Raw genomic sequence first — 26491 nt, 5'->3', positions numbered from 1 at the left:
ATGGAAATTAATATGATACAAGTTACTGTAAAACTGCAGACTAGCACACCTTGTTTAAAAGAGATGTTCATCCATACGTAATATATATTTGTAAGCCGCACAAGTATTAAAAATAAATGAGTCCCATATATACAGTATATATATATTCCATGTTGGTGGCGCTCGGAATAAAACAGGCAGGTAGAGCAGGTTTACCAACGTTTCAATGCTGTATTCGGTTGTGCATTTTTGTCAGGGTGCAAGATCTTGCACCCTGATGAAAATGCACGACCAAATGCAGCATCGAAACGTTTGTAAACCTGCTGTACCTGCCTGTTTATTTACGTGTGTCGCCGACATGGAATCTGCAGAGTTTGCTTTCTCTTCATGTGTAGCCAATTAGGAGGGCACCGAAGTATTTACATTATCTGCTTCTGTGCTGCATAATAGAGGAGTGCCACTTTATACAATTATATGGGAATAAAGGGGGTAAGGTGCGCTCTACCTGGGTGTGGTGGTAAAAACTGTTGTGTTAAAGTGGGTGAGTATGGTGTGGGGTGACTGGGTAGGTGCGAGTGTTGCACTGCTGAGCAGTGTGGATGGGGATGGTGCTGTGGTGATAATGGTGCGATGGGAGTGGGAATGAGGATGGAACGATGGGAATGAGAGTGAAAGTGAAAGTGAACAATGAGAATGAAAATTAAAATGAAACCAGCCAGACACAGATGTGGGGGCCAAATCTTTTATTGGAGTAGTCACAGTGCTGCTCTGATGAGGTCCCGGGCAAGTGGGGGAGGTGTGGCGGTGGATGGGGATGAGACTGGGGAGGTAGGTGGACCCTTTCAGGGGGCTCCTTGCCGTGCGGTTCAGTGACCAGCACGTCACCCCTGCTGGACCTATGGTCCACAGTCTAGGATGTCTCGGGAGGTGGGGGGATGCGGAGAGTGGGTCGGAACACCTGGGCGGCGTCCTGCGTGTAGGTGAGGGTCTCAGTGTTACTTACCTACCGGTAGGTTTTGTGGTGAGAGGGGGATGTCGATGTTGCGGCCATTGAAGGAAATGTGGTAGCTGCAGAATGTCGGTGAGCAAAGTCAATAGAATGCCGGTAGGTCTGCGGGTGCACGGCTCTGTTGTTGGTTTGTGGTCACCTGACCTGAGGTGGTAAGCGACCAGCGTGTGCAGTTGGTGGAATTGGTAGACTGCTGGGTCCCCTGTGGCTGGTCCTGATGCCGCAGGTGTGTGCGGAGCTACTGGCGCAGGTGGGGACACCGCTGGGAGACCAGATGCAGGCGTGTGGTCTGGGACAACCCCTGGGGCGGGGGGTGGTCTGCCCGGGACACTTGGTAGGGCACGCTGGGGGAGGCTGGTCCGAGGTGGAGCCAAACACGTTTCAATCCTGTATTCGGTTGTGCATTTTTGTCAGGGTGCAAGATTTTGCACCCTGACGAAAATGCACAACCAAATGCAGCATTTTAAACGTTTGTAAATCTGCTCTACCTGCCTGTTTATTTACGTGTGTCGCCGACATGGAATCTGCAGAGATGCTTTCTATGCACATCCAGCCAATTGAAGGGCACTGAAGTATTTACATTACCTGCTTCTGTGCTGCATAATAGAGGAGTGCCACTTTATACAATTATTTATATATATATATTCACACACAAAAGCATAATATATGACTACGCAACAAAATGAGCACCTATCAGTATCAATGTTGGATTTGTTAATAGCCAATCACAAGTGGCTCCTAGTGCTGGTAGGCATAATCATGATCACTGCATTTGTATCTCCCCCTGACTGCCTGCAAATAATGCAATTTTACTGCAGTACATGCACCTGATTGCCGATCTGAATGTGTTTGCACAAATACGCCCTTACCGTACTCTTTAACTAATCTGCTTTAACATGGTAATAGTTAATAGTCCTAGTGCACTTTCAAAAATAATGGCCCAGATTGCAGGAATTAACTTGCTGCTTTGTTAGGTTAGTCTTTCTAGGTGTGCACATAAGAGAGATAACTTGCACAGTTACCATGGAACTGTGTCATGTAATAATAAATATATATATATATATATATATATATATATACGAATGTTAAATTAGATCTTATTTATCTTTAAAAAAAAGACACTAAAGTACAAACTGTTATGCCTTACTCGCCGAGGGATGGCAAAAATAGAACAGGTGTCGGATTGATACACGTACTGCCACAAAATATGTCAAATATATTTCTCCATGAAAAGGGGGCACTGTTATCACTGGCAGTAACTACTTTTATGTATTGGACCAAGTGAAAATGAGCCATGTCATCATTAAAACTCCTTTTTTATTTAAATATGGCTTTTTGTCATAAATATACCCATAAATGTAAGGTTTGAGCAGACTGTGTCGATGGGTGGTAATAGATAGACTAGGGAGTTTAGGAGGATGCTTGGCAGGTTGATAAGCAAGGGCAGTGGTTCTCAAACTCTGTCCTCAGGACCCCATACAGGTCACGTTTTCTAGGTCATCCATCAGGTGCACAGGTGTAGTCATTATTCACCGACATGTTTTAAAAGGTCCACAGGTGCAGCTAATAATTTCATTTGCGATTCTATGAGGAGACCTGGAAAACATGCACTGTTTGGGGTCCTGAGGACCGAGTTTGAGAATCCTTGAGTTAGGGTAATACGTTTTCAATGAAAGCCTGAAAGTTTGGAAGAACAAAATTGCATTTTTAATGTATTTGTCTATAAAAAAAATATTAGATGCATTCAGTAATCCATAGGTTCTTAAACTTGGTTCCCAGGTCCCCAAATAGTGCATGTTTTCCTGGTCTCCTCAAAGAATCACAAATGAATTAATTAGCTCCATCTGTGGATCTTTTAAAACGTGTCAGTGAGTAATGACTACACCTGGAAAACGTGAACTGTCTCTGGTCCTGAGGACCGAGTTTGAGAACCACGTCTGATGAGTCTAATATTTTTCAATCAAACAGAATGTGCAGGGAATAATTCTGTATCAATATGTTGCTCCACTTATTTTACTGCAAACCTCACACAGATCATACTGAATGCTTCTTTTGGGAGAGGCTTTCAAAAATGTAACTTACAAAAGGAGTGTTCACCCAGGGGAGTTACAAGTAAAAACAATGAAAGTTTAATTTGTTCTCCATGCGGAGACAAAAACCCACTATAAGGTGCCTATTGTGTGAACTTAGATTAAACTCAGTTTTCTCCGAGCCAGTCCTTGGAGCATAAAACACAGCAGTGATTATAGGTTGATTTATGAATAGTGCTGGTTTACCTATCACACAAGTTCTCAAACTCAGTCCCCAGGACCCCAAACAGTGCATGTTTTCCAGGTCTTCTCACAGAATCACAAATGAAATAATTAGCTCCACCTGTGGAACTTTTAAAATGTGTCAGTGAGTAATGAGTACACCTGTGCACTTGCTGGATGACTTGGAAAACGTGAGCAGTGTGGGGTCCTGAGGACTGAGTTTGAGAACCTCTGACCTATCACAATCTTGAAAATATGTTTTGGTGTTTTAGAGAGACAGAAATCTTTTGACACTATTGGGCCGAATCAATTAGCCGCGAGTTCTGTCCACGGAAGTCACAGGTTACTTTACCGTACACTTTGCTGGTTATTTTCATCAAGATCGCTCTCACGAGGTGCACAATTCAATTGTAAGAGCCTATTCATGGCATCCATGGCAATGTTGTGCGCTAATTATACAATACGCAACCAAAGGTAAGTGAATTTAACTAGTGGGAAAATCACCCTGAACTCTGAATAAGTGGAAATCAGATTGGACAACAATATGGAAAAATTTAAGAACCCAAAATACTTTGTTTATGGCTACTAATAGTCTCCTATAATAGGAGACTATTAGCGGCCATAAACAAAGTATTTTGGGTTCTTACATTTTTACATTTGAAATTATAGTAAACAAGTAATTTTTATCAAATTAAAGCACCTAGATTATTTTGTGGTACAGAAAAATGTCTGTAATGTGATTTTTATTTTTAATCAAGTTTCAAAAATATTGGGAAAATACTTTTAACTCCCATCTGCAAGTTCAAAAACTAATTTCCCATATCTACAACACTCCAGAATATATGTCTCACATAATTCAGCTCTTTTATCAGCATTTTACAGAAAATCACCTGAAAAAATGACATATCATTATTACCAACACTTTTTTACCTTAAAAAAAATAATAATAAAAAAAAAATATATATATATATATATATATATATATATATATATATATGTATATATTTCTTTAGTTGTTATCTACTGAGGGGCTGCAAACTAAAATCTGTGTTAACTCCCATTGAGACCCATGTTAACTTAACGCAGATTTATTTTCTAATTGCATTGCAAAACGTTGCACTTTAACAGAATCCACGGCTAATCATATTTGGGCCTTTGTAGTACATAACTGTACTTTATTCAGCTGCTGTACCTACATATAAAGTAACCACAATGAAACACATAACACAGCTTTTATATAGCTGCAAAGTGTACAAAGTGTTTTCTAAACTAGTTTTTACATGAGTATTTATTTATGTTCATTAACAATTATACGTAGGAGAACTTGTACAGGAACTCTGTGGGACATTTGCACAATGCTGTGAAATTCTCCTTATACAATGCCTTATCTTTTATCACATACTGTAAACACAAAACTGTTTTTAGTGTTGTTTAATGTCCCCTTTTACTTTTCATATCTTAATGTTCAAAACTTATTGATACTGCCAGATATTTAGAAGGGATCATTTACAAAGAGTTGACTACACAGCACAGCACATCTATATATGTGTTACTGAGTCTACGTTTACAGGGCTGGCATAGACACAGGGCATCTAGACAGTTAGAGGCTTATTTACAGTTGAACACATTTCCATCAAAAGTGCAGACATAAGATGGAATCAAATAAAAAACTATAGGCCTATTTACAGCAAGGGGCTGGTTCTTATCTGGTGGTTGGGAGGACATTTTTGGGTGTCAGAGCCATCCTGGGAAATTCAGCATTGTGCTGATCAGACTTGGGCTGCAGATTTATCTGTAACTGAGTGACTAAACCAGACTTCACTATTCAACCTCCTGCAATTGTAGCAACCAGTCTGAGAATGAGCCCGTTAATGCTGCAATTGAGACAGTGGGACTAAAATTGTCACCCTCAGCGTCATGAAAATGACTGCTTTTCACCATATCCAAAGGAGCATAAGCCCTGTGGCATCACATACAACCTGTAAACCTTTTTATATTTGTAGTCTCTATACTTGATGCTCATTTAAATAAATTATAGTGCAATAAATCTCGTTTATGCCCACAGTGAACTGTATAATTGCACTTTGTAACACAAGTGATCCCCACAGATCTACCCATTACCTACAGTATACTGTACCAAGACATTCCGATGTGCACCTACTTGTGCAACGGAATCAATTGCGGCCGGTGGTTCTAATCCCGACAGCGGCAGCCCGGCAGAGGTGAAAATCCTGATCGTCCTTTTTGGTAAGTATCGTTAACCTAATCCCCCACCCCTAACCCTAACCCTCCCTTGGGGGTGCCTAACCCTAACCTCCCCCCCAAGTGCCTAACCCTAACCCCCCTCTAAGTGCCGAAACCTAACCCCCCCTTCCCCGCAGCCTAACGGTAAGTCTCCTGGGGGGGTGCCTAACCCAAACCCCCCTTCCCCTACCCTAACTCTCCCGGGTGGTTGCCTATCCCTAAGTCCTCCCCGGGAGCCCCTAACCTAACCCTCCCCCCCCCCTTGGCTGTTTGCGCCCAGCACCCGGCTTAACTTCGATCGGTATGCCGGGTGTCAGGCTCCCGGCGTAGGTCTAATGACAGGCATCGGGATTTTGACGCCTGTCATTAGTACCATGCTGGGATTAGACAGTTGGGAAGCTGGCGGTCGGTATTTCGTCCGTCGGCTTCCCGACTGCATCCCTGTGCAACTACATAGAAATAGACACAAATAGAAATGGCCTACAAATTAACTTCACTTATGCCACAATGTCAGATATCCAGGGAATTTACACTATGCTATAGATTTATAAACTACTCATAGAGCATTGCTTTTCTATATTTCTCACATCTAGCTATTTTCCAATAGACTACTTTTTTCCCTCAGACTTACTTTGTTTCATACGAATATTTCTGTATGCATTAGGAATTTATATACTTCCTCCTTTAATACAAAATCAGTTCCAGCAGATGATAAAAGTCATGGCTTTAATCCTCTATATATTAACATCAGTCGTGCAGTTATGGATTGCCTAGAAAATTCCATCTTACATTACAGTATGTTCTCATATATCAAGGGATTTTGGGGCCCTCTAGTTTTGTGATTTGTATTTTCCTCAAATAAATGAACTCTCAAGGAAATACATTCAATTCTTTATTGTCATTACTCACCACTTGGTATTAATATTGAGATGATTAACTTACTGCCAAGGCCCTGGGCTCATACAGTATTATTGTGTTTTCACAACAAGTATTTACAGGGCCAGTTTTCTGTGTTGATGCCTTATACTTTATTAAATACTGACTATGTTTGTTTTTCTGTTAAATCCATTAAAATTAATATTTAAATACACAGAAAATGACATCCCAGCAGCGACTATGACTATCATTGTTTCTCTATGAATTGTCAAAATTTGCAGCTGCAAAAGTACAATAAGAAAACATAACATGTTAGGATGAAAGAGAATATAAAGCGGGCTATCACCTAAACCAGAGGTTCCCAAACGCGGCCCTCAAGGCACTCCATCAGTTCAGGTTTTAGAGATATCTATGGTTGTGCACAGGTGGTTATATCAAATTGACTGAGGTACTAATTCCATTACCTGTGGTCAAGCATGGATATCCTTAAAACCTGGACTGTTATGGTGCATTGAGGACCGAGTTTGGGAACCTCTGACCTACACACATTGGAAGCACACCATTGTCAGAATTGATGAGAGTGCAGCCCTGCAGCTGAGTAGTAAATAGTGACATTACTGACATAATGTATGTCATACTTTGCTAGTTCTTAGTGGATTATTAGGCTAAAGAGTCATTCAGACCACAACATCGCTGCCTCCACTGTGCATAGTCAACAGGTTTTCAATTTAATACAATGTAATCCCTGGATCCAGCACTCGCATGTGCAGGGTTTATGGGAGACTGGAAAATACATATTGGCCAAAGAGTGGAGGAGGAAGCGACATCAGACCCCAACAGTTGGGGAAAGATTTGCACTGGAATAGAAGAGCATAAGGGTGCAGCCATAGAAAAAAAATCGATGCAGCCATTTGGAGAGTTATCAGGGTGAGCTGACCTAAACTCAGTCTGTATCGCATTACCTTACCAAGTGGAGCCAATGGAGAATGAAGAGCAGTGGGAGTAAGTCCACTGAATCTGCCAAGATCACAAATGCCATTGGTAGAGTGAGTACCATGGAGATGAATGCAGCAAAGAGAGGCAAAGCCGGGAGAGCATAACACCATTACAGTGAAAAAAGAGGCGATAAGAAGGGTTGAAAACCCATTTGAGTAAACTAAATTCTCAGATGAAAAGCTGCAAACTTTGACAGAGAGAGAGAGCGCTGCCAGTCTTGCAGAAAAGTGTGCCAGTGTCAGGGAGGGAGTCTAGGATCAGCCGGAATCCAGATTGAGATCAGAATAATCCCATTGGTTTGCAGAATATACAGACCAATTCCAGATACCCATGCCCATGAAGGACGAGCTATGCAAAGGCTGAGACATTCAACATGGTATTGCTAATAGTTTCAATGTAATGAGCTTCAATTGGTTATGCCTGATCCTATTGTAGCTCATTGCTGATTCTTTCATATCACCAATGTTGCTATTGATTTTCCAACTGCATGTTACTACTAAGTGTCATTATGCGATCCTATTATGGAATTCCATTTTCATTATCCCATTCTTAACCATTTATACTGAAATTGTATGCTAACATCATTACATATTATCTACATTTCATGGTTGCAGTTATCTCAGACACTTTATGTTGGTCAAGGACGTGGTCTTTACCGCTACTCCTTATTTATTGAGTTACAGGCTATTATGAAATAGCAAGTATTTTTTTCCTGATGTGTGTTTCATAGCCAGTCTCTTATTGTGAGTTGGGAGGGGGCTTTCACCATATACCTTACAAAGATCTGCAACCCCAGAAGACAGAACACAACTCTGGTGTAGGCATTGCGTTTCATAATAGTTGAGACTAACCTAACTGTGAAATTTGCCACTCCTGCTCTTCCAAGTACTGTACATTAAGGTACCTAGCAGTGCAGGGGCTACATAATCTACTGAATTAGCAGCTGTCAAAGATAAAGCATATATCAAGAAGCCTAATCAATGACATCTTGGCAACAAATTATTTTCTTACGGTATAATATTTGTAGGAGTTTGGATGTTAGCCAGTGAAACATCTCTTTACTCTGAATGCTCCTGTAAGGGATCTGCTATGTAAATCCTCAATGTCTTAACAAATGCACTGGCTCCATTAGCTAATGTGCACATCGAAATGAGTAGATTTGAAGTGGTTGGACTAGACAAAGGGAAGCTCTGAATGTAAAAAGAGTAGGAAGGGTGCATGCAGGACTGGAATGAAGGCCCTATCAGTACAGAGATAAATATTACTCTAATCTATTTCATTGGATGTCAATCCTAACCGTAAAATCAACCATCACAATGGGGGATAATTTTAAAGCTAGTTAGACAATGCATGTCATAGCATGGATGTCCTATTTATTTTCAATTCTTACACCCCTCCATCTCAGAGCAAAATAGGTTGTGTCTAAAATATAAAGGGCAGAGCTACTGTACCAGCTGGAAAAACAGGGCAACAGTTACAAGACTTGGCATTGGAAGGAAAGCTACTTTGTTTGACTGACAGTTAAAATTAAATATCAAGTTAATAAAATAAACAATAAATAAAACCAAATAAATACAAGTCCAAGCTACATTTCTAGCTCTGTTTTTTTGTCAATACATACAATTTAATATAGTTGTGGAATAATAGTACACGTCCACTTTACTGCCACGCTGATAGGTGCTGCTTTCACAATCTCCCTGAAATGCTTTTTCAAAAGTAGGCAAGCATGCCCTAATGGCTTCCCAGAGCATGGCATGGGTCAGTGCTGAGACACAACTCACATGTACTACAGAATGTTCCATACATACATACATACATACATACATACATACATACATACTTTTATCTACTTTTAAGCTCTGTTGAAGAGGACTGGGCAGCTTTAGCCCTTCTGCAGCATGATACTGCACCCAGCGGCTACAGGGAACAAGAATACTGTTAGGAAAAGGATCCCCACAATTTGCTACAGAGGGATGGTAAAATTTAAGGGGGTTGCTCAAAATTGCACAACCTATCAAAGCTCATCCCTGTGGGCTATATGCAAACAAACTAAGTCAGGTGCAGAGACTACAGTATAAAATACTTTCACAAATAAAAATATTGCTCTAATTACCAACCATATACTGTACCAGCCATTACTATGTGACATGTAAAACTCCATTCATTGTCAACACAATTTGTTTCTGCTCTCATAAAAATATCATGTCAACAGTCAGACAAAAAAAAAATCTTTGCTTTAAGCCAGGATAGTTAACTGATAATATGGCCAACTATGGTGCCAACTGCTACTACAGCTATATAATAATGCTCTAATGCTGTGTACATACTATGTGATATGTTGGTCAATCGGGCACCGAAGTACATATCGCATAGTGCATCTGTACATCTTGCAGATATATCGGCACGTCTGGCTGTGTGTACGGGCGACCGCAGGGACCCCCCAACACTGACATCTCAACTGGGTGGGAAAATTGAAATGCCTGTTCAGTGTGATGTCAGTGGAGACATATTGAGTTGCAGATTGCTATGTGTGTATTGGCTTACCTATAGGTCCCTCGGTCTGCAGATCCCTGGGTTGGCGAACAAGATGCCCAGGTATGTTACCAGCTTAAAGTGTCTCATCTCCAACAAGCGTGGACAGTAGGATCTGGAGCGTATCCCAATGGCTCCCACTTCTTGGGAGAAGGGACAGACCTGGCCTAGGAGGAGGACCTGCCAAGCACTGGGAATGGGGTAAGTACGGGAGTGGACCCTAGTGTGATGGGGGGGTGAGCGGAGTAGGCGTTGGACAGGGCGGGCGCTGGATGTGGAGGACAGAACAGAGCAACAGAGAGGGGTCGGAGCCAGAAAGAGCAGGGTGTGGCAGAGCGGGGCGGGGTGGAGCCGGGGCAGACTGAGGTGACCTGTTTCCCTTTACTACTAATTTCATCATGTAGTCGGGGTTCTGTAGCCTCAAAATGCTACTGACTTACATTTAATTGCCAGAACAATTGTTGCATTTTATTGCAGTAACAAGCCTGAAAAATACTTCACTAAAATACAGCTGATAGAACAGGTCATTTAAGCCATTGTGTGGCATTGAGCGGTTAAATCCCTTTAATGTTTCATTACGTTAAGCATTGGCATGCTACAGCACATAGCTGTGTGACATTGCTTAATGACTGGGGCTGCTGCATCGATTTCATTTAAATTACACTCTATCTCTGTCTCTTTTCTATGGGGAGTCACAGTTGTATCGGTATAATCCTCGGATCAATTCTTGTTCACTGCCTCTGGAAGCCCACAATTGGTCTTGTCATTGCCACAGTATGCTTCAAGTCAGTTACTGCAGAAACATTTTAATTGTGTTATTTAATCAGTGAAGAAGTTTTGACAGCAATTTGTGGAAACACAGCAATGGACATATTTATCCAGAGGTGAAGAGCCCTATTGCAGATGAAAACCTGTAGTTTTTGCCAGCAATGTGGCTCGTTCTCCCTTCCTCCAATACAAGAAAGAGTCTACTACCTGCAGCTATAGTATTGTTATTGGATTTACAACCCACCAGATAACGATTTACTGCAAATGTACAAATGCAGACTTTTCTTTGCATGCAAGACATGTACTGCATGCTTTTATATGGTGAAGACAATTACAACCCAGCCCTATTTCTATATTATAATTTACTGTTGAGCTAGGTCGCAGCCCTCTCACAACTAAATCAGATTGTACATTTACATTTCCTCCCAGCAGCATAAAATGCTTTCCAAAAGGTGCAAGTACTGTACAGGTTAAATACAGGTTGGGTACGGGATGCCAGCGCTCTGGATCCCGGTGGTCAGAATCCCTACTCTGGCATCCTGACCAGGTTAGAATGCCGACGCCCCGAGGTAATTAAGGCTAACCTAACCCTTAATCCTAACCCTCCCTCCCCTAGTGCCTAAACCTAACCTTCCCCGCAGCCTAAACCTAACACCCTCCCCACCCGCAGCATAACCCTTTCCCTAGTGCCTAACCCCTTACCCTAACCCCAGTACTTACCTTCGGGATTCCGGCAGTCGGGATGCCAGCGCTGGGATTCTGACACGTGCCGGGATTCTGGCGTCAGCATTCTGACTGCCGGAATCCCAGTGGTCGGCATTCTGATCGCATCCCGTTACATACAAAAGCTGGATTTGTCCCTAATTCTAAATCAGTACCACATTGTTTGCTTAGCCTTAAAGCAGGACCCCAGGTTTAAAATGATTGTGTGTCACAGTCCCAATGATACATCCCCATTTACTAAAATATATTAGCATCAAATAATGTAAGCTCAAAATAGCAAAACTATAATTTAATAAGGTTTTAAAGTTACATTTGACATTTGTAAAGTATCAAGTTTGTCTACAGCATTATTGTAACATGCAAATACACTATGACTAAAATAAAAGGGAAAATGTGGACATGTGAGTAGACCTATATGTAATATCATCTGTTTGTAATACAAATGCTTACTTAGAGCTTTATATCAATTTGTGGTGATAGAAGAGATTTTAAAATCGTCTATCGCCGCTATTCACCAAAAACAAAATTTTGCAGGACAGCTGACTGATGCTCACCTCCCCAGCGATAGTAGGTGGCAGCGGAGAGAAGACACATAGGCCCTCATTCAGAGTCGGTTTCTAAGATGCAAGCGGTCGCTCTGAATGAGGGCGGCCGCTTGCATCTTGAAGTGCGGCCTCCTGGTCACTAGCTAAGCTGTGGGTTATCACCCACAGCTTAGCGACCGACCAGGGTGATGGTCGCGATGGTCAAGACCATCGCGACCATCGGGGCTTGCGACGAGACCCTAAGGTTGGGTCTCGGCAAGCGCAAGCCCCAGGGAGCTCCCTGCTCTGTTCGAGCAGGAAGCTCCCCACTGACATCACTGCTAATGTCAGTGGGGCCGCCCCCAAACGGCAAGCGTTCCGTTGGGAACGCCTTCGTTTGGCCGGCCACCCCCCCTGCCCGCCTCCCAAACGGGGCGAGCTGTCATTCAACATCGACAGCTCGCCCCCTTTGGTGCGAGACCCGTAGCAACGGAGTGCCTGGCGCTAGCCGGGTCTCGCGCATGCGCACATCGGAGCCGGCTACGACGTGCGCATGCCCAGTGGGTCAACATCGACATGGTTGCGAGCGCTCAGTGCTTGCAAGCGGGTCTGAATGAGACCCACAATGCTTCACTGACAAGTCCTGGGGGTATATTTACTAAAGTGCGGGTTTTTAGAAGTGGAGATGTTGCACATAGCAACCAATCAGATCTACTTAACATTGATCTAGCACCTTCTAGAAGACAATAGCTACAATCTGATTGGTTGCTATGGGCAACAACTAAAAACCTGCACTTTAGTAAAGATACCCCCTGGTCGTCTACGTTCTCGTGTCATGTGCACTGCACTGGAAGCCTGGATTTGGGATTCCAGGAGCTGATTCATAAAAAAATAAAAAGATTAATAGAAATTAATTTTTTTTATCATTTTCAGATGACTAATAAAGCATTCCAGCTCCTTTGCTATTGCTATTCTAAGTACTTCATCCTAGTTAAATAGGCTTTCCCATGCTTTGCATTGTGAAACTATCACCAGATGTAGCCAGTCTGGGGACAGATTAGTAGAACCCTATTTGCCAGCGTTATTGCTGGATTTAGAGCTTTTCTCCCTACAATATATAGACCCCTTCATTCTATTACTTTTAATGTTACTGATATTATATGAAAATGAAAAACTTGAGATGCAGCATGCTGTCTAGGGAATCAGTATGAATGACTGCCGGACGCCAAGCCGGCGTTTCAAATCCCGACGCCAGCAGCCCGCTGGGTGAAAATCCCAACAGCGCAGGTAAGTATACTATCCCTACCCCTCTCCCCCCCCTAACCCTCCCTTAGGGGTGCCTAACACTAACCTCCCCCGTTAGTACCTAAACCTAACCCCCCCTCCCCACACCCTAAACCTATCCCTCCCAGGGGGTGCCTAACCCTAACCTCTTCCTAGTGCCTAAACCTAACCCCCCCTTTCCCTAGCTTATCCCTAACCATTCCCGGGGAGTGCCTAATGCAAAGTCCCCCCGGGTGCCCCTAAACATAACCCCCCTCATCCCCGGCTAACTCACCCCCGGCAGAGGACAATCGGTTCGGCATCCTCTCGGTGTTCCGGCATCAGGATTAACATAGGCATCTGTATATCAATGCCTATGTTAAATCCCTTGCCGGGATTAGAGTCAGTATTGAGAACGGCGGCCATGCGGCCGCCGGTATCATAACCACATCCCCTGTCGAGTACTTATTCTAGTGAACCTTACACTAACTGTGGTGCAAGTATGAAAGCAAAATGTTAATTCTATCTGAGCCAACGTTTACAGGTATAGTAGTTTAGTGTTGCTTCAAAAGTAAATCTGAATCACTATGGGCATACTTGTTATATTATTTGTATAGACAATATCTGTAACCTACACAAACACACACACACACACACACACACAAACACGCACATATTGCTCTAAGATATCTGGCCCCAAATATTCCTGCAATACAGATGTGACCTCTTGCATCTTTGCCACGTGTGCCACGGTACGGCATGGCGTGCTGCGTTGGCACCATGCAATCCTATGGAGTCACGGGTGCGAACACAGAGCTCGTAATTGTTTGCGGTGCACAACTCACGCCGTTGTGGCATGATTTGCACACAAGCTGCAAAAATGCAAGAGGACATATCTGTATTTCCCTTTTATCTGCAGACTCTGACAGGAAGTCACTTCCGCAGCCTCTGGTGAATCAGCTTCTTATTGCTATGTTTAGTGTCCATGAAGAGAGGAAGCTGGAAAACCATAATAACCATCTAGTAGACCTTCCTGTGGCTTTTCTGCCATCACAGCTAAGAATAACACCACTGAGTGTGAAGAAGAAGGAACAGAAAATCTTACACTTCCGACAATGAGAAGTCAAATATAAGGATTATATAGAGTGTTTGCCTCTTCATAGCCAGGGAAAGAAACTCATAGGTACTGAAGCCATGCACCTTATGCAGGAGGTTTGAATAACAGCAGTGGAGAATAAGGTTTGGCTTAACAGTGTTTTTATGATTTTGTAATACAGCATTTATTCCTATGAGCCTGGATCCTGGATCTCCTTGAAACATGCAAACCTTTGGTTTTGTGGGTGTAGCTGTTGTTCTCAGTAATTATTTATAAATAGGAACAGTTTCAGCATAATTGTCTGTGTCACAGGGATGTTCACCTAAGGTACCATTTTTATTCAAAGCCTGCAGAAGCACTGAGATGTTCAATATGTGTGACGTTGTTGGTATAACACAGGCAAACAGATAAAGTAAATTAATAGATATACTCAGACAATACAGCAATTAAAGGAAGCAATTAGGAAAGTGCTTCAGTTATCCGGAACATTCCTAATTTCGTACAAATGTTAAAAGATAACTCCAGGGAAGATGTATTTTAAAAGACCCCAACTAGCAGAGCTGTAAGGGTTCCAAGCTCAGCAGATGTCCCTGCCAGCCATTGCACCTGATGACCTCAGTTGGGAATGTTGCAGTGTATTACAATAGTTGATTGGAGACAGGGCCTAACAACAAGTTATTTACATGTACCTGGAGGAGGCAGAGCTTTTGGTATGCCATTAATTGTACTGTGATAAGAGCTGCTCTCCAAAAGGTCTTTCAAATTACTTTGATGCTAATCCCTGCCCCTGATCAGCCAGATTAATGTAGTGTCGGACTGCTTGGAGAAGTATGAATATAACCAGATCTGTCAGACAGATGATTATCAAGCTATGGTTTTGCTATATGAGCAGAAGGGATTCAGAGTAAAAGTAATTTCTGCTTAAAGCTTCCCTTTGATATAAAAACTATGGGGCCCTATTTTAGGTCACTATTACAGGAGCCCATTGAGCAAAATTGCTTTTTATATTTCAATTCTAAATATATAATGGAACAACATTGCCCCTGATGTTATTAAGGACATATGGACTGAGGGCCTGATTCAGAGCTGCTTGTAAGCGGCCGCTCGTTCGCTCCGAGCGATGTTCGCACATCTGCGCATGCATATGGGTCGTAATGCGCATGCGCCAACCAGTCAGTGCGGTCGGAAATCGAGCGCTCGCAAAATAGCGAGTGCCTGCTAATTTGAGTGACAGGATGAGGCGTTTGTGGGTGGTAACAGGGGAAGGTGCTTGAAACGGGGAGTGGTGATCCGAACGCAAGCGTGCCAAACAGGCAAAACGGGCGTTTTAAGGGTGTGCATAATTAACAAAGCAGCGTCATCGACCACGTCACTTGGTTGTCTCTTAGCCTGAACTGTTCGCATGATTGCAGAAGGAAAATCCTACCACAAGCACTGCGAGCAGTTCAGACGCCTTTCGATGTACTCGATTAATATAATAAATAGCGGAGATGACGTAGGATGCGAGCGGCCAGGGGGTGTCTTTACAAAATAGCGAGCGCATGTTTCGTTCACTCGCTCAGACATAGAGGCGTCAACAGACCGCAAAGAGCGAGCGCTCAATTTAAATAGCCGGCCCCTTTTTCTGAACGAGCGAGCGCAAATAGCGTCCGGCTCTGAATCAGGCCCAGAGTCTTAAATCTTATAACACAAACACACACATCACTCTGTCACAGCATAAGTGTGTCCGAAGTTTCGGTTTTAATAACCTTCTTCAAGGACAAATAACAACATAATGCATTGTGTTGTTATTAAAACCAAAACGTCGGACACACGTATGCTGTGACAGTGTGATTTTTTTCCTGTATACAAATGTGTCCTCATACATCGCGTTAAACAGCCCTTCTAGTCGCACCATGTCGTGCAACCTTTTTACCTTCAAATGCGTCTTATCCGCAAAGCGATGCGAATAGTATGCACACACAGCTTCTGTTGGTTAAAATGATATGCGGCATGCCTATATTCTGCGAATGCGGGTGTATCTGCATGCGAAATGCTACATTAGTGTCACACTGTAACGGTATATGTTCTGCATGCCGCTAGTTCTAATACCGCTGGAGGGAATACGACAATAAAAATTGTACAGCTGTAATGCCGATATAGATGTTATACCGACAATATCAATCCCGACAGGATGAAAATCTTGACACGTCTTTTAATGACATGAGAACATAACCGACAAATTACAATACCGACATCAAATACCGAAAATTTAAATTCGCAACACCGACACTGAAATCCCGCTGATTTATTTTACAGGCAAAAGTATTTTCCCAATGATGCCAAATACCGACTACACATATATACCGAGAGACACTATACCGGTCCATACAAACACAGACTAAAATAATGCCGTCTAAACATGAAACAGACATAACACAATCCCGAAATTTAATTCACAAATATCGACAATTGAAATCCCGAACAATAATTAACAATTACTGACAATAGAAATCCCAACAATTTATATCTCGAACATATATCCCAAATACCACCAATAGAAATAAATCCGACAATTAAAACCATATCCCAAATACCGCCAATTGAAATCTCTAGAACAAATATCCTGACTAAGAAACACCAGCAAACATGAATCCTCCTAAACCTAACCCCATCCCTGGCTACATGTATACTTACCCCCGGCGTTAACATAGGCGTCGTTACAGTACTACAAAGTAATTATATACAGAATTTTTTTTAAATATCTGAAAACAAATTACATAGGGTCTCCCCGCCAAAGCCTAACCAGCCCCAGGCTTGCCAGCCAGTCCTGGTTTCTAAAATTACAGGGAACAAATTGTGTAGGGTCCCACTGTAATTTAGAAACCAACACCAGGCTGTCCAGTCCTGGTTTTAAATATAGGGGGGGGGGAAATTGCGTAGGGTCCTCCCTATGTTTAAAACCAGCACCGGACCCAAAACGGCCGGGCTGTAATGCCACAGCCTGGAGACCCTTTCACCGGGGCTCCGGTGCCAAAGCATTATCAGCCCAAGCCGGTCAGGCCAAGCCGGGGATCTCAGGGGAGGTGGGGACCCCCCCAAGAAGGGGTCCCCCCCCGAAACCCTAAGCTTGGACTGAAGCTCGGGGCTCTTCCCCGCACCCCTGGAGCGTTGGGTATGGGTGTAATAATGTAAAGAATGATTTTTTTCTTTTTTTTACATTATTTTTGGGGGTGTCCAGATTTTTTTTTTTAAAACAGATCTTTTTAATTGGTCATTCCCAGGGGTGCAGGCTATTTTTTTTAAACCTGCACCCCTAAACCCCAATTCTGCACTTTTTTTCGCCATGTAAAACATGGTGAAAAGTTATCCCCATTTTTTTTTACAAAAACTTTTCGCACCGAGCCAGCAGAAAGGTAAGTATCGTAAAAATTCTGAAATTTTTGGGAAATGTTCCTGGGACCCCCCTAAATAAGTATAGACATGTGGGATCACTATGAGTGCCTGTTGAAGGGAGTTTGGTTTTACATGCACCCGGATAATAAATAGTTTATTATCCTGAATTTTGTTTTGTCGGTATTGTACATAGTCGGCATTATAAATTTGTCGGTATTGTATACAGTCGGGATACCAAACATCGGTATTTACCCACAATTGGTATTTTATACTTTCAGTTTTTTAAAGATTAAGATATTATCATATGGAGGGATAACAGCCATTTCGGAAATTTAACATGTCGGTATAATATATTTCGGATTTTAACTATTATCGGGTTTTAAATATGTTCGGTAAATGAAATGTCTGTATACAGTGTGAAGGGATTTCATACACTTCGGGATTTCATACTTCAGCTTTTTGAATAGATCGGTATTATGCTGACGGTATAACAATTGCAGGTCTGTATTTTGCCGGTAAATCATACAGAATCTCACTGTAATATAGCAGTTCACATGCAGATACACCATTGTCGCACACATATAGGCATGCCGCATGTCATTTTAATCAGCAGAAGCAGTTTCTGCATCCTATTTGCAACGCTTTGCGAATAAGACGCATTTGAATGTAAAAAGTTGCATGAAAATATGCTCAGCGCTACAGAGTTGCACGGTGATCACATGTTCTGTGTAATGCAACTTGTAGTGCACAGAGGTAAGATGTATGTAGACACATCTGTAAGTCCCCTGAGTGCTGCCCAACTTCTCTGCATTTGTTTATTGTCTTCAGAAAGGCACATGGGCATCTATAAAGCTCTTCAGAACTGGAGTGCTGGACTTTGTGTCTTGTGACTTTGTGGAGTGCTGGACTATCTATCTATCTAAGAAAAAGAAGACATGAATGCCATGCTTGTGTGTGACAGGTGCACCAATGTTTGCTTGAGGTTGGGGCAGCTATAAAAGAATGCAGGACAAGCAGTGTTCAAAATTCCCACAGGGGGGAAGGGGCAAGAGCTACAAAAAATGAGAAACTGCTGACTCCTCTTTTCAGGCATCTCTGGCATGGAAATAGACCACAAAAGTAAAGAAAACGAGAAATACATTGAATGATTCAGTAATGACTGGTTATTCATTTGCTACTGAGCTTTTAATTTGTCTCTCTGCTAAGCCAGAAGTAAACCGTTTCATGGTAAGTGCGAAAACAGCCTTTCAGTATTTTTGTTATGAATATTATAATACAATAGGATAACGTGTAAATACAAAACTCCTAGAAAGACAAATAACTGTTACACAGAACACAAAAAATAAATTGAGTAACAAGGTATACAGGCAGAGAGATATAAAGCAATACAATTTAAAGTATTTATGTATAATGTATATATAATTCAATTGAAATAGCGAAAATAAATAGCATGAACGCAACCAGCCAATCACAGTCCTTGTAATGTTTCTTGTGGTTAAAATGTTTGCTTGAAGCCATTCATTAGTTTATCTGTCACATATACACAATGGAGACAATATTAATTAGAATGCTGCTTGTCAATTCATTAGATCCAGTGACATCAATGAGGCTGCCAAGTAGGGATGAAGATTGGAAGCCCGACCTCGAATGGTTTCTGGGATTCCCACATCAAATCCAACGATCTGATGGCTAGTAGCCATCACATCGCAACCATTCGATGGTATAATCATTTAGGGTTACTATGTGCACATGCGCAGAAACAGACAGAGCGTTGCGCATGCGCACATTAGCAAGTCCACATTAGCGCATCTGGGTGTCCACAGCTGCACAGAAGCAGTCAGCCATCAGATGGGCATTGGAAAACTGCATCCGATGGCAGGCAACCATCAAATACCTGCAATTTGATGGGAAAAGTACTTCCATCGAATCGGGAACTTAGATGGTTGCTAACCATCGGCTTTGGATGTTTATCCATATTGCCAAGTCAGTTATCATGCTGTATAAAAATAGATGAACAATGCGTGTAGGTGATAATTACTTTTTCAGCTTGTTAAAGTGCCATTTTTGTTCCCATGAATATAAATTGTACCAGCCAATAATAGGTGTTTCACCAAGCACTGATACATTTGGGACAACTGAGATGCCCAGGTCCAGAATGTTAATTAGCAGAACCTGGACTCCTGTGTACAGATAACAGTTTGCAAGTCCATCAAATATAAGTAAAACAAATATGAATTATGATATTTGAACTTGCGCTGAAAACTACCACCATTACCAGAATTGAAAACAAGAATGTTCGTTATTTATTACATTCCTTGCAGAATCCATACCTATATTTAATCATTAACAGGTACAGGACATAGCAATGTCATTAAAATTGTCATAACAGCAATAGGGTACTCTAAATGGATACTATTATACTTATATGTTTTCCAAAGTACTTATTTGCTGCCAGCACATCTTTATTATATATTATTATTTTTATTCAAGTCATCGTGGATGTCTGAGATATCTCATGATCATGGAGTAGTAGTATTATAGTAATAGTAGTAGTTCCACTTAAATGACATACTAATGTATGTCATTTTGTAACTACTTTTGTTAGTAACTTCAACTTAAACTACACAACAATCTCCATACTGTATGTAAAAAGGTATATATGAAATGCCAGTAGGTAGGCAGGCCAGGAGTCCTTTCCCCCACAGTTTGGAGGAATACATCATGTTGCTACATGGCCTTACAAGGTTATTCTTTAATTTAAACCAACCACAATATAGTAATTAGTAGCTACATTAAAAAAGTAATGCTCAGGGCAGTCTGCAAAAGAACAAGTCCCCTTTTCCTGCTCCTGGCAGTGACATGAGATCATATGCGTACTCACATGACATCTCTAGCCGTGTGTTCTTTATACTTTTCACATCTGCACGTGTTACATAGGAGTTTTATGGTGGTCTAATGACTGCAGGGAGTGCTACAGCCACAAAAGCCATTTCCCCTGGATTTATATCTGTTCCACATTACAGTACGTCTCAGGAAAGGGTGGGTACAGCATAACATAGAAGCTGAAATTCTACCGTAGAGCCCAAGTTAAAGGTTCTGCTGTAGCAAAGGCACGTAGCCAGTGTGTAAATGTAAATCACAACTATTCCACAACTTCATGTTTATACCTTCTTGGATTCCTATGGGTGTTGTAACTTCACCTCCCTATATTTTCTTTCTTCTTTCCAGAATGTTTTTGTAGGAGATAAGGAGTGAATTCCCTTTCTATGTATAGGTTGGAGGTAGATAAAAGTAATTATTTAAGCAAATACTTTGCAGCCCAAGCCCTATTTCTCATAACAAGCTGTGCGCTCCATGAAACATTCAGTTTGTTTTAACAAATGTGTTCACAGTATGAAGCTAGGAGTACCCCATGCTATGTAACACATCTCTGTATCATTTATAACAGGAAATGTCCCTCTTACAAGGGACTCATGTATTTACATTAAGCTGGATTCTAGAGTTATAACCTTCACTAAACTATTGGTATAAAAATGCCTGTAATCCTGTACCGACATACAGGGACGTGCAGTCAGGGTAGGCAGGGCCTCCCCTGTAATACTCCTGAGATTTGATATAAAAATTATCAGAATAATACAAAGAAGATATTTAAGTAAGCTGCACAGAAAGAGAGCTAATTGAGGCATGCCTCTGAGTATATGGGGGTGTTCCTTGAGCACTGATGGACGCCATGGATGTGTCATGTGACCAGGAAGTGCACTGCAGTGTTGAGAGACTGCAGCTCAGCAACAAGACACAGTGATTGAGGTAGGAAAATCAATGGACACTGAATATTAGTGTAGTGAAGGGAGAGTTACAGTGAGTAGGGGGTGAGACAGGCTCCCAGCACTCAGACCCATCTCCATGTGTGCCTCCCCAGCCATTGACCTCCCTGCACATCACTGCCGACATATCACATCACTTTTAAAGTTCTGAATTGGATTCAGGTGCGTATCTTCCCCCTGGCCAGGATGACACTCCCCAGGAGCGCCAGTCAAGGCGGAGAGCCGTCCGGCGGTGCCACCCATGGCCAGGGAGGTAGAATCAGAATGGGACTGCCAGAACTTCAGTACTGCCCCGCCCCTGGATCCTTCCCTGCCACTCTGGATATTCAGGGGCGGGCAGCCGCTGGCCCTTGCCGGCGACTGCCTAGTACAATGAATAAAGTATTTTTTTCTTTTCTTTTGAGACAAGGCTCACGTGAAGTCATGACATCACGCATGCCACAGACACTGAGGGGCCGAACACAGCATGATCGAGCAAGGGCGCAGGGTGACATCTAGATGCCCAGACATGGTAAGTATCTGTGGCTGCAAGTGGGGGGCCAGGGGCAGGAGATACAGAATATGGGGGGGTTGGAACTAGAGAGACAGAATGGCTGGAGAGACAGAAGGTCGGGGGCTGGCTGATAAGAGAGAGGAGGGGCTGGTTGGTAAGAGATAAGGGGAGTTGGCTGGTGAGAGAGAAGGGGGCTGGCTGGTGAAACATAAGGGGGGGCTGGCTGGTGAAAGAGAAGATGGCTGGCATTATGGTCAATTGCTTCCTTCATGTAGTTCCTCTAACCTGAGCACATGAAGAAGTGACACGTGGAGATAGCCGTCATACGGCCGTATTCAATTAAAAAAAAGTCGGAAAGGTTTCGCCTGTCCAACTTTCCACCTACATCGCCAGTTTCAGAGGTGAAAACTTTTCATGCGCGTCCCCGCTTTTCACCCTATTCAATTCCAAAACAGGCGAAAACGGAAAGCGACGAATGCGGAGTAGGCGAAAAGTGCTGTCAGAAGTGGGGGAATCAGTCTGTACCCCCAAAAAAGATGCACTAACATAGAGAATCAATGTAGATGTGTACTAATAGCCCTAATAAAAGTGTTTGGGGTACTTAAGTAGTTTCCATTGCTTCTTATTAGCGTCTTTGCATAAGTGGTGAAGAATGGCATAAAGCAGTATTTTTTGGTGAAAATAAGTAGTCCAGTCAAATTTGGGTACCTGAAAACGGGTGGTAGCATATTTTTATTTTTAAGTGAACTTTTAAAAAACGTAAAAAACGCACCTACGACATGCACCTGCAATACAAAAAACACCTGACCCATCCTAGCAGACCCCCAAGAAGTCTATTTCGCTAGTTTTTATGCTTGTCCCCCCACTTTTTACTTTTTCGCCCCCCAAAACGAAAGTACTTTTTTGGGGTGTTCTGAATAATTAGGTTTTTTTTTTGTTTTTTTTGCAGATTTGTCCTTTGGGGGGCTGTCCCAAGGTTTCTGAGTGGTTTCCCCATGTTTGCACCCCAAAATAAAGATTTTACACTTCTTTTCTCCTGCTATTCATTGGCGAATCTTTTTTACCTATTATATTGCATTGAGTTTTCGCTAAGACGAAAACTTCCTGAATTTGAATATGGAGATTCTTTGAAACAGGCGGAAAGTCAGAATCCGCGGATGTTTTTCGTCAAACTTCACTTTTCGCTTCTAATTAAATATGGCCCTAACGCTGAATACTAATAAAGCGGACAGGAAGGCTGCTATGGTTTGGCCAATCAGTCTCATAGTCACATTATGCTAAGCAGTGTATGCAGGCCCGCCAAGAGCCGCAGCGGGCCTGGGTAACAGGGGGTGTAGCCTAATAGCGGGAGGCATGGCCACACCCCCTTCAAAAAAAAAAGCTTTGCAGCACCCCTGTGCATTGGGGAGGGGAGGGCGCTCTGAGCCCCCTCAGCCTTGCTCAAAGCCAGGGGGTGCACGATCAGTGTCATCTCTCCCCCCACAGGCATAGGAGACTGTTGTGGCTGCTGCTCAGCAGCCACGAGCAGTATCCCACTGCAGCTCAGCCACGCTGTGTGCTGGGCTGCTGTGAGGGAGGGGCGGGGGGGGGGCGCTGGACCCGGGCCCCCGCCGTGCCCCTCAGGAAGCCCGGGCATGGGTAATCTGTACCCGCTCCCACCCTTCTTGGCGCCCCTGAGTGTATGCATAAAATCTAGTGACTGTTTATGGTGCTGGTAGTGGCTGAGATTCCCAGAACTGTGGAGGGCTAAGACATGTGACATCTGCGGTTCTGCCAGTTGGAGGAGTCATCTGTGAAATCTTGAATAGCCATCAACTTTAATTCTATTGGCACCATGTACAGAGAACTGTGCAATAGCTTGTGAAAATGATTTTTTCCTCATTTACATTGCTATGAACAGGCAGTATATAATTTGCTTATCCAAGGAAATAAGTAAACCATCTGCAGTAAATTGATTTAATAGGGAGAACATTTATTTGCTATCAAATGTATATTAGATCATTGCAGATAGCACATCATATTCCCTAACACTAAAACTATGGTATCGCATAGGCTAAATATGACAATCAATCCAATTGTCTTCCTTCAAATGCACACACTTATGTATCCCAGGGAGGTGTCAGAATATTTAGATGTTGTGATTTTACCCAGTCAGTAACTTAATAACAAAATTAGTTACAAAGGAAACTAGACTCATTTATTAAATAAATAATGTCACACTATGAATAATATTAATGTATTGCTGCATTTAACAAACAGATTCTAGAATCATTTTGTAGAAGTGCAGATGAACAGGGTCCTCTTGCATGAGAATCTGGCTTCCTGAAGACTGTGTTATCACGGGTTGTCTCCCTGTCAGACAAAGTGGTTTTACAAATAAACTATTAGTTGTGTGAACAATAGTCCATTGTTCCTTCCCTGTGTGTGCTAGGAACTTCCTCTGAAAGAGCTTTTAGTCTCCTTATTTAGACATTATCAGTCCTCACTAGTGTAGCTGAGACATCACTTAAATGACTGCTAAATTTTATATATCATACAGATTTGTACCCAAACATATATGTCGCACGATTTAGATTCTCTGCCAGGGGTAGTGATTACTGAGTTTGTGTGTTTTATTCCTGAATTTATAGGTGAACAAATTCACCTATAGTGTACTAGCTATTTAGGATTAATATTTTTGTCACAAAGGAATTGATATGAAGTTGCTTATTTAGCATAACGATGTGTTACATGAGGCTTCAGACCTCTCTCTTTTGCCTTTTAACCCAGATTGCGCACATTTTTCTTGAATTGTGCGTCTTAATTCGCTTATTGTACTAAGTATTTAGGATTAGGATTTTTGCCACAAAGGAATTAGCAGCAATTTACGATGCATATTTCTAGAAAAAGTTGCATGGCACGTCTATGTTGCAAAGTTTCTTGATTGCCAAATGGGGTTATTTTGCTCAATTTGAGGATATGTGTATATGGACACGTGTATATAATGCCAGGGGTGCAAACGTTGCACTGCAATGGGGGAAGATTTAAAATGTGCAGAGATATTTAGATTTGGGAGAGACGTGTCCAAACTGATGTCTAAATTGCTTTGTAAAAATAAAGCTGCCTGGCATATGTGGGCTACATGCAAAAAGCAGCCAGTATTTACCCTGCACGCAAAATAAATAAATGTATCTGCATCCCTTGCAGTGCAACATGGTTTGTCTAGGTGCAAAGATACTTTTTTTTTTTGCTTTGCTCCCAGCTAGCCGCGGTACTTTACTGCATGGGGCAGTGGAGGTGCAGCAGGCGTCAGACCCCCCCTCTCTGCGCCCTTGCTGTTTGGGTATTTCTTTTCAGGAGCTCAGCAGGCTCCGAACAAAAATGCCCGATGACTGTCCGTTTACGGGCAGGTGCCGGTATTAACACATAGTATCCGTGAACTTATCACGGGTCCTATGGTGTATTTGCCCGAAAACAGATATTTTTTCTAGCGAATAAGACTGGATCTACTTGAATTGCCCGAAGGCAATTCAAGCTTTAAAATCCCATTTTATTCGCCTGATAAAATATCTGGTCTAATTGAATTCCCCCCTAAAAATCAGGAACTATTACGTGTCCAATCTTGCACTTGATATTATCTATGTAAGACATCACTTGTGTTCAGACTGGCTTATTTAGGCAACCCTGGCCTGATATTGCTGTGTATATGGGCTTCACTGACCACCACATGGGTGAGACCTATAAAAAGCCTACTGGGTTCTATTTGCACTGCAGAAAAAGTCAAGTTACCAATAACAGTAGTCAGTGGTGTTCTGTAAAACTGCCAGTAAATGCTGCCCATTGTTGGATACAATGCTATATTAATGCAAAGACCCTGGACTCTTTCTAAACACTTTAGACCCTGTGCAAAAGGAATGTGTAGATCATTCCCTAATTAGACTCATTTGTTTTCCTTGCTTTACAGTGACTGATTGTTATTGTCCAGAGCTTAGTTGTGATCCTTCCCAGTTGTTTTAGGTCACTAGTCAGGTGTAACACATTGTTGTTACATGTCTATTTGACCTTTCTGCCTGACTTATCCTAAATGGACACAATACAAATACTTGTTCAGTTGTATGCACTTGGAATCAGGCACTACATCTTTATATGCTGTAGTGATGAAGACTTAAGAAAACTATTTTTATTTATTAGAGTTGTACATAATAGCAAATATTATTTTCATCACTTGTCCATTGATATTTCTCAGATACAGGTTACATATGATTTCCTTTCCATGTAGTAAATAGTAGTATGTCATTTGTTCGTGCTATATTCAGTGCACCTTTACAAGACAGGGAAGACAGACACATTTTAGCACAGGATTGAATCATTTTCACACACAGTACTTGTCCCAACCTCCACCTCTGAAACCCATTTGTGTTCTTTAAAAATATTTGAAAACAGTTCCGCTAATCCCCATTGTATTGATTCTCTCCCAGTAGGGCAGGTGCAAGGTTTCTTGGCACCCTAGGCATAGTAATGCCCCTTATACAGTACCCCCAGGAGTGGTCCCCCCTAT

The 26491-nt window shown here is 42.2% G+C and overlaps 1 protein-coding gene across 6 annotated transcripts in view; it reads right to left on the bottom strand.

Annotated features, from left to right (window-relative positions):
• The window catches only part of TJP1 (tight junction protein 1), a 423870-nt gene that overhangs the window by 208818 nt on the left and 188561 nt on the right, over positions 1-26491 (bottom strand). The window contains exon 1 of one of the 6 annotated variants that reach the window (XM_088445508.1): positions 20519-20538. The exons of the other annotated variants lie outside the window; for them this stretch is intronic. The gene's annotated coding sequence lies outside the window, so the exon portion shown is untranslated. Of the gene's footprint in view, positions 1-20518; positions 20539-26491 lie in introns of those variants that run through there. 6 annotated transcript variants of the gene reach the window in all.

The sequence above is a fragment of the Taudactylus pleione genome, unplaced genomic scaffold (assembly GCF_031769625.1).
Source record: "Taudactylus pleione unplaced genomic scaffold, aTauple2 ptg000019l, whole genome shotgun sequence".
NCBI lineage: Eukaryota > Metazoa > Chordata > Amphibia > Anura > Myobatrachidae > Taudactylus > Taudactylus pleione.
The sequence above is the reverse complement of the archived record's forward strand: the minus strand, read 5'-3'. Positions and strand labels throughout refer to the sequence as shown.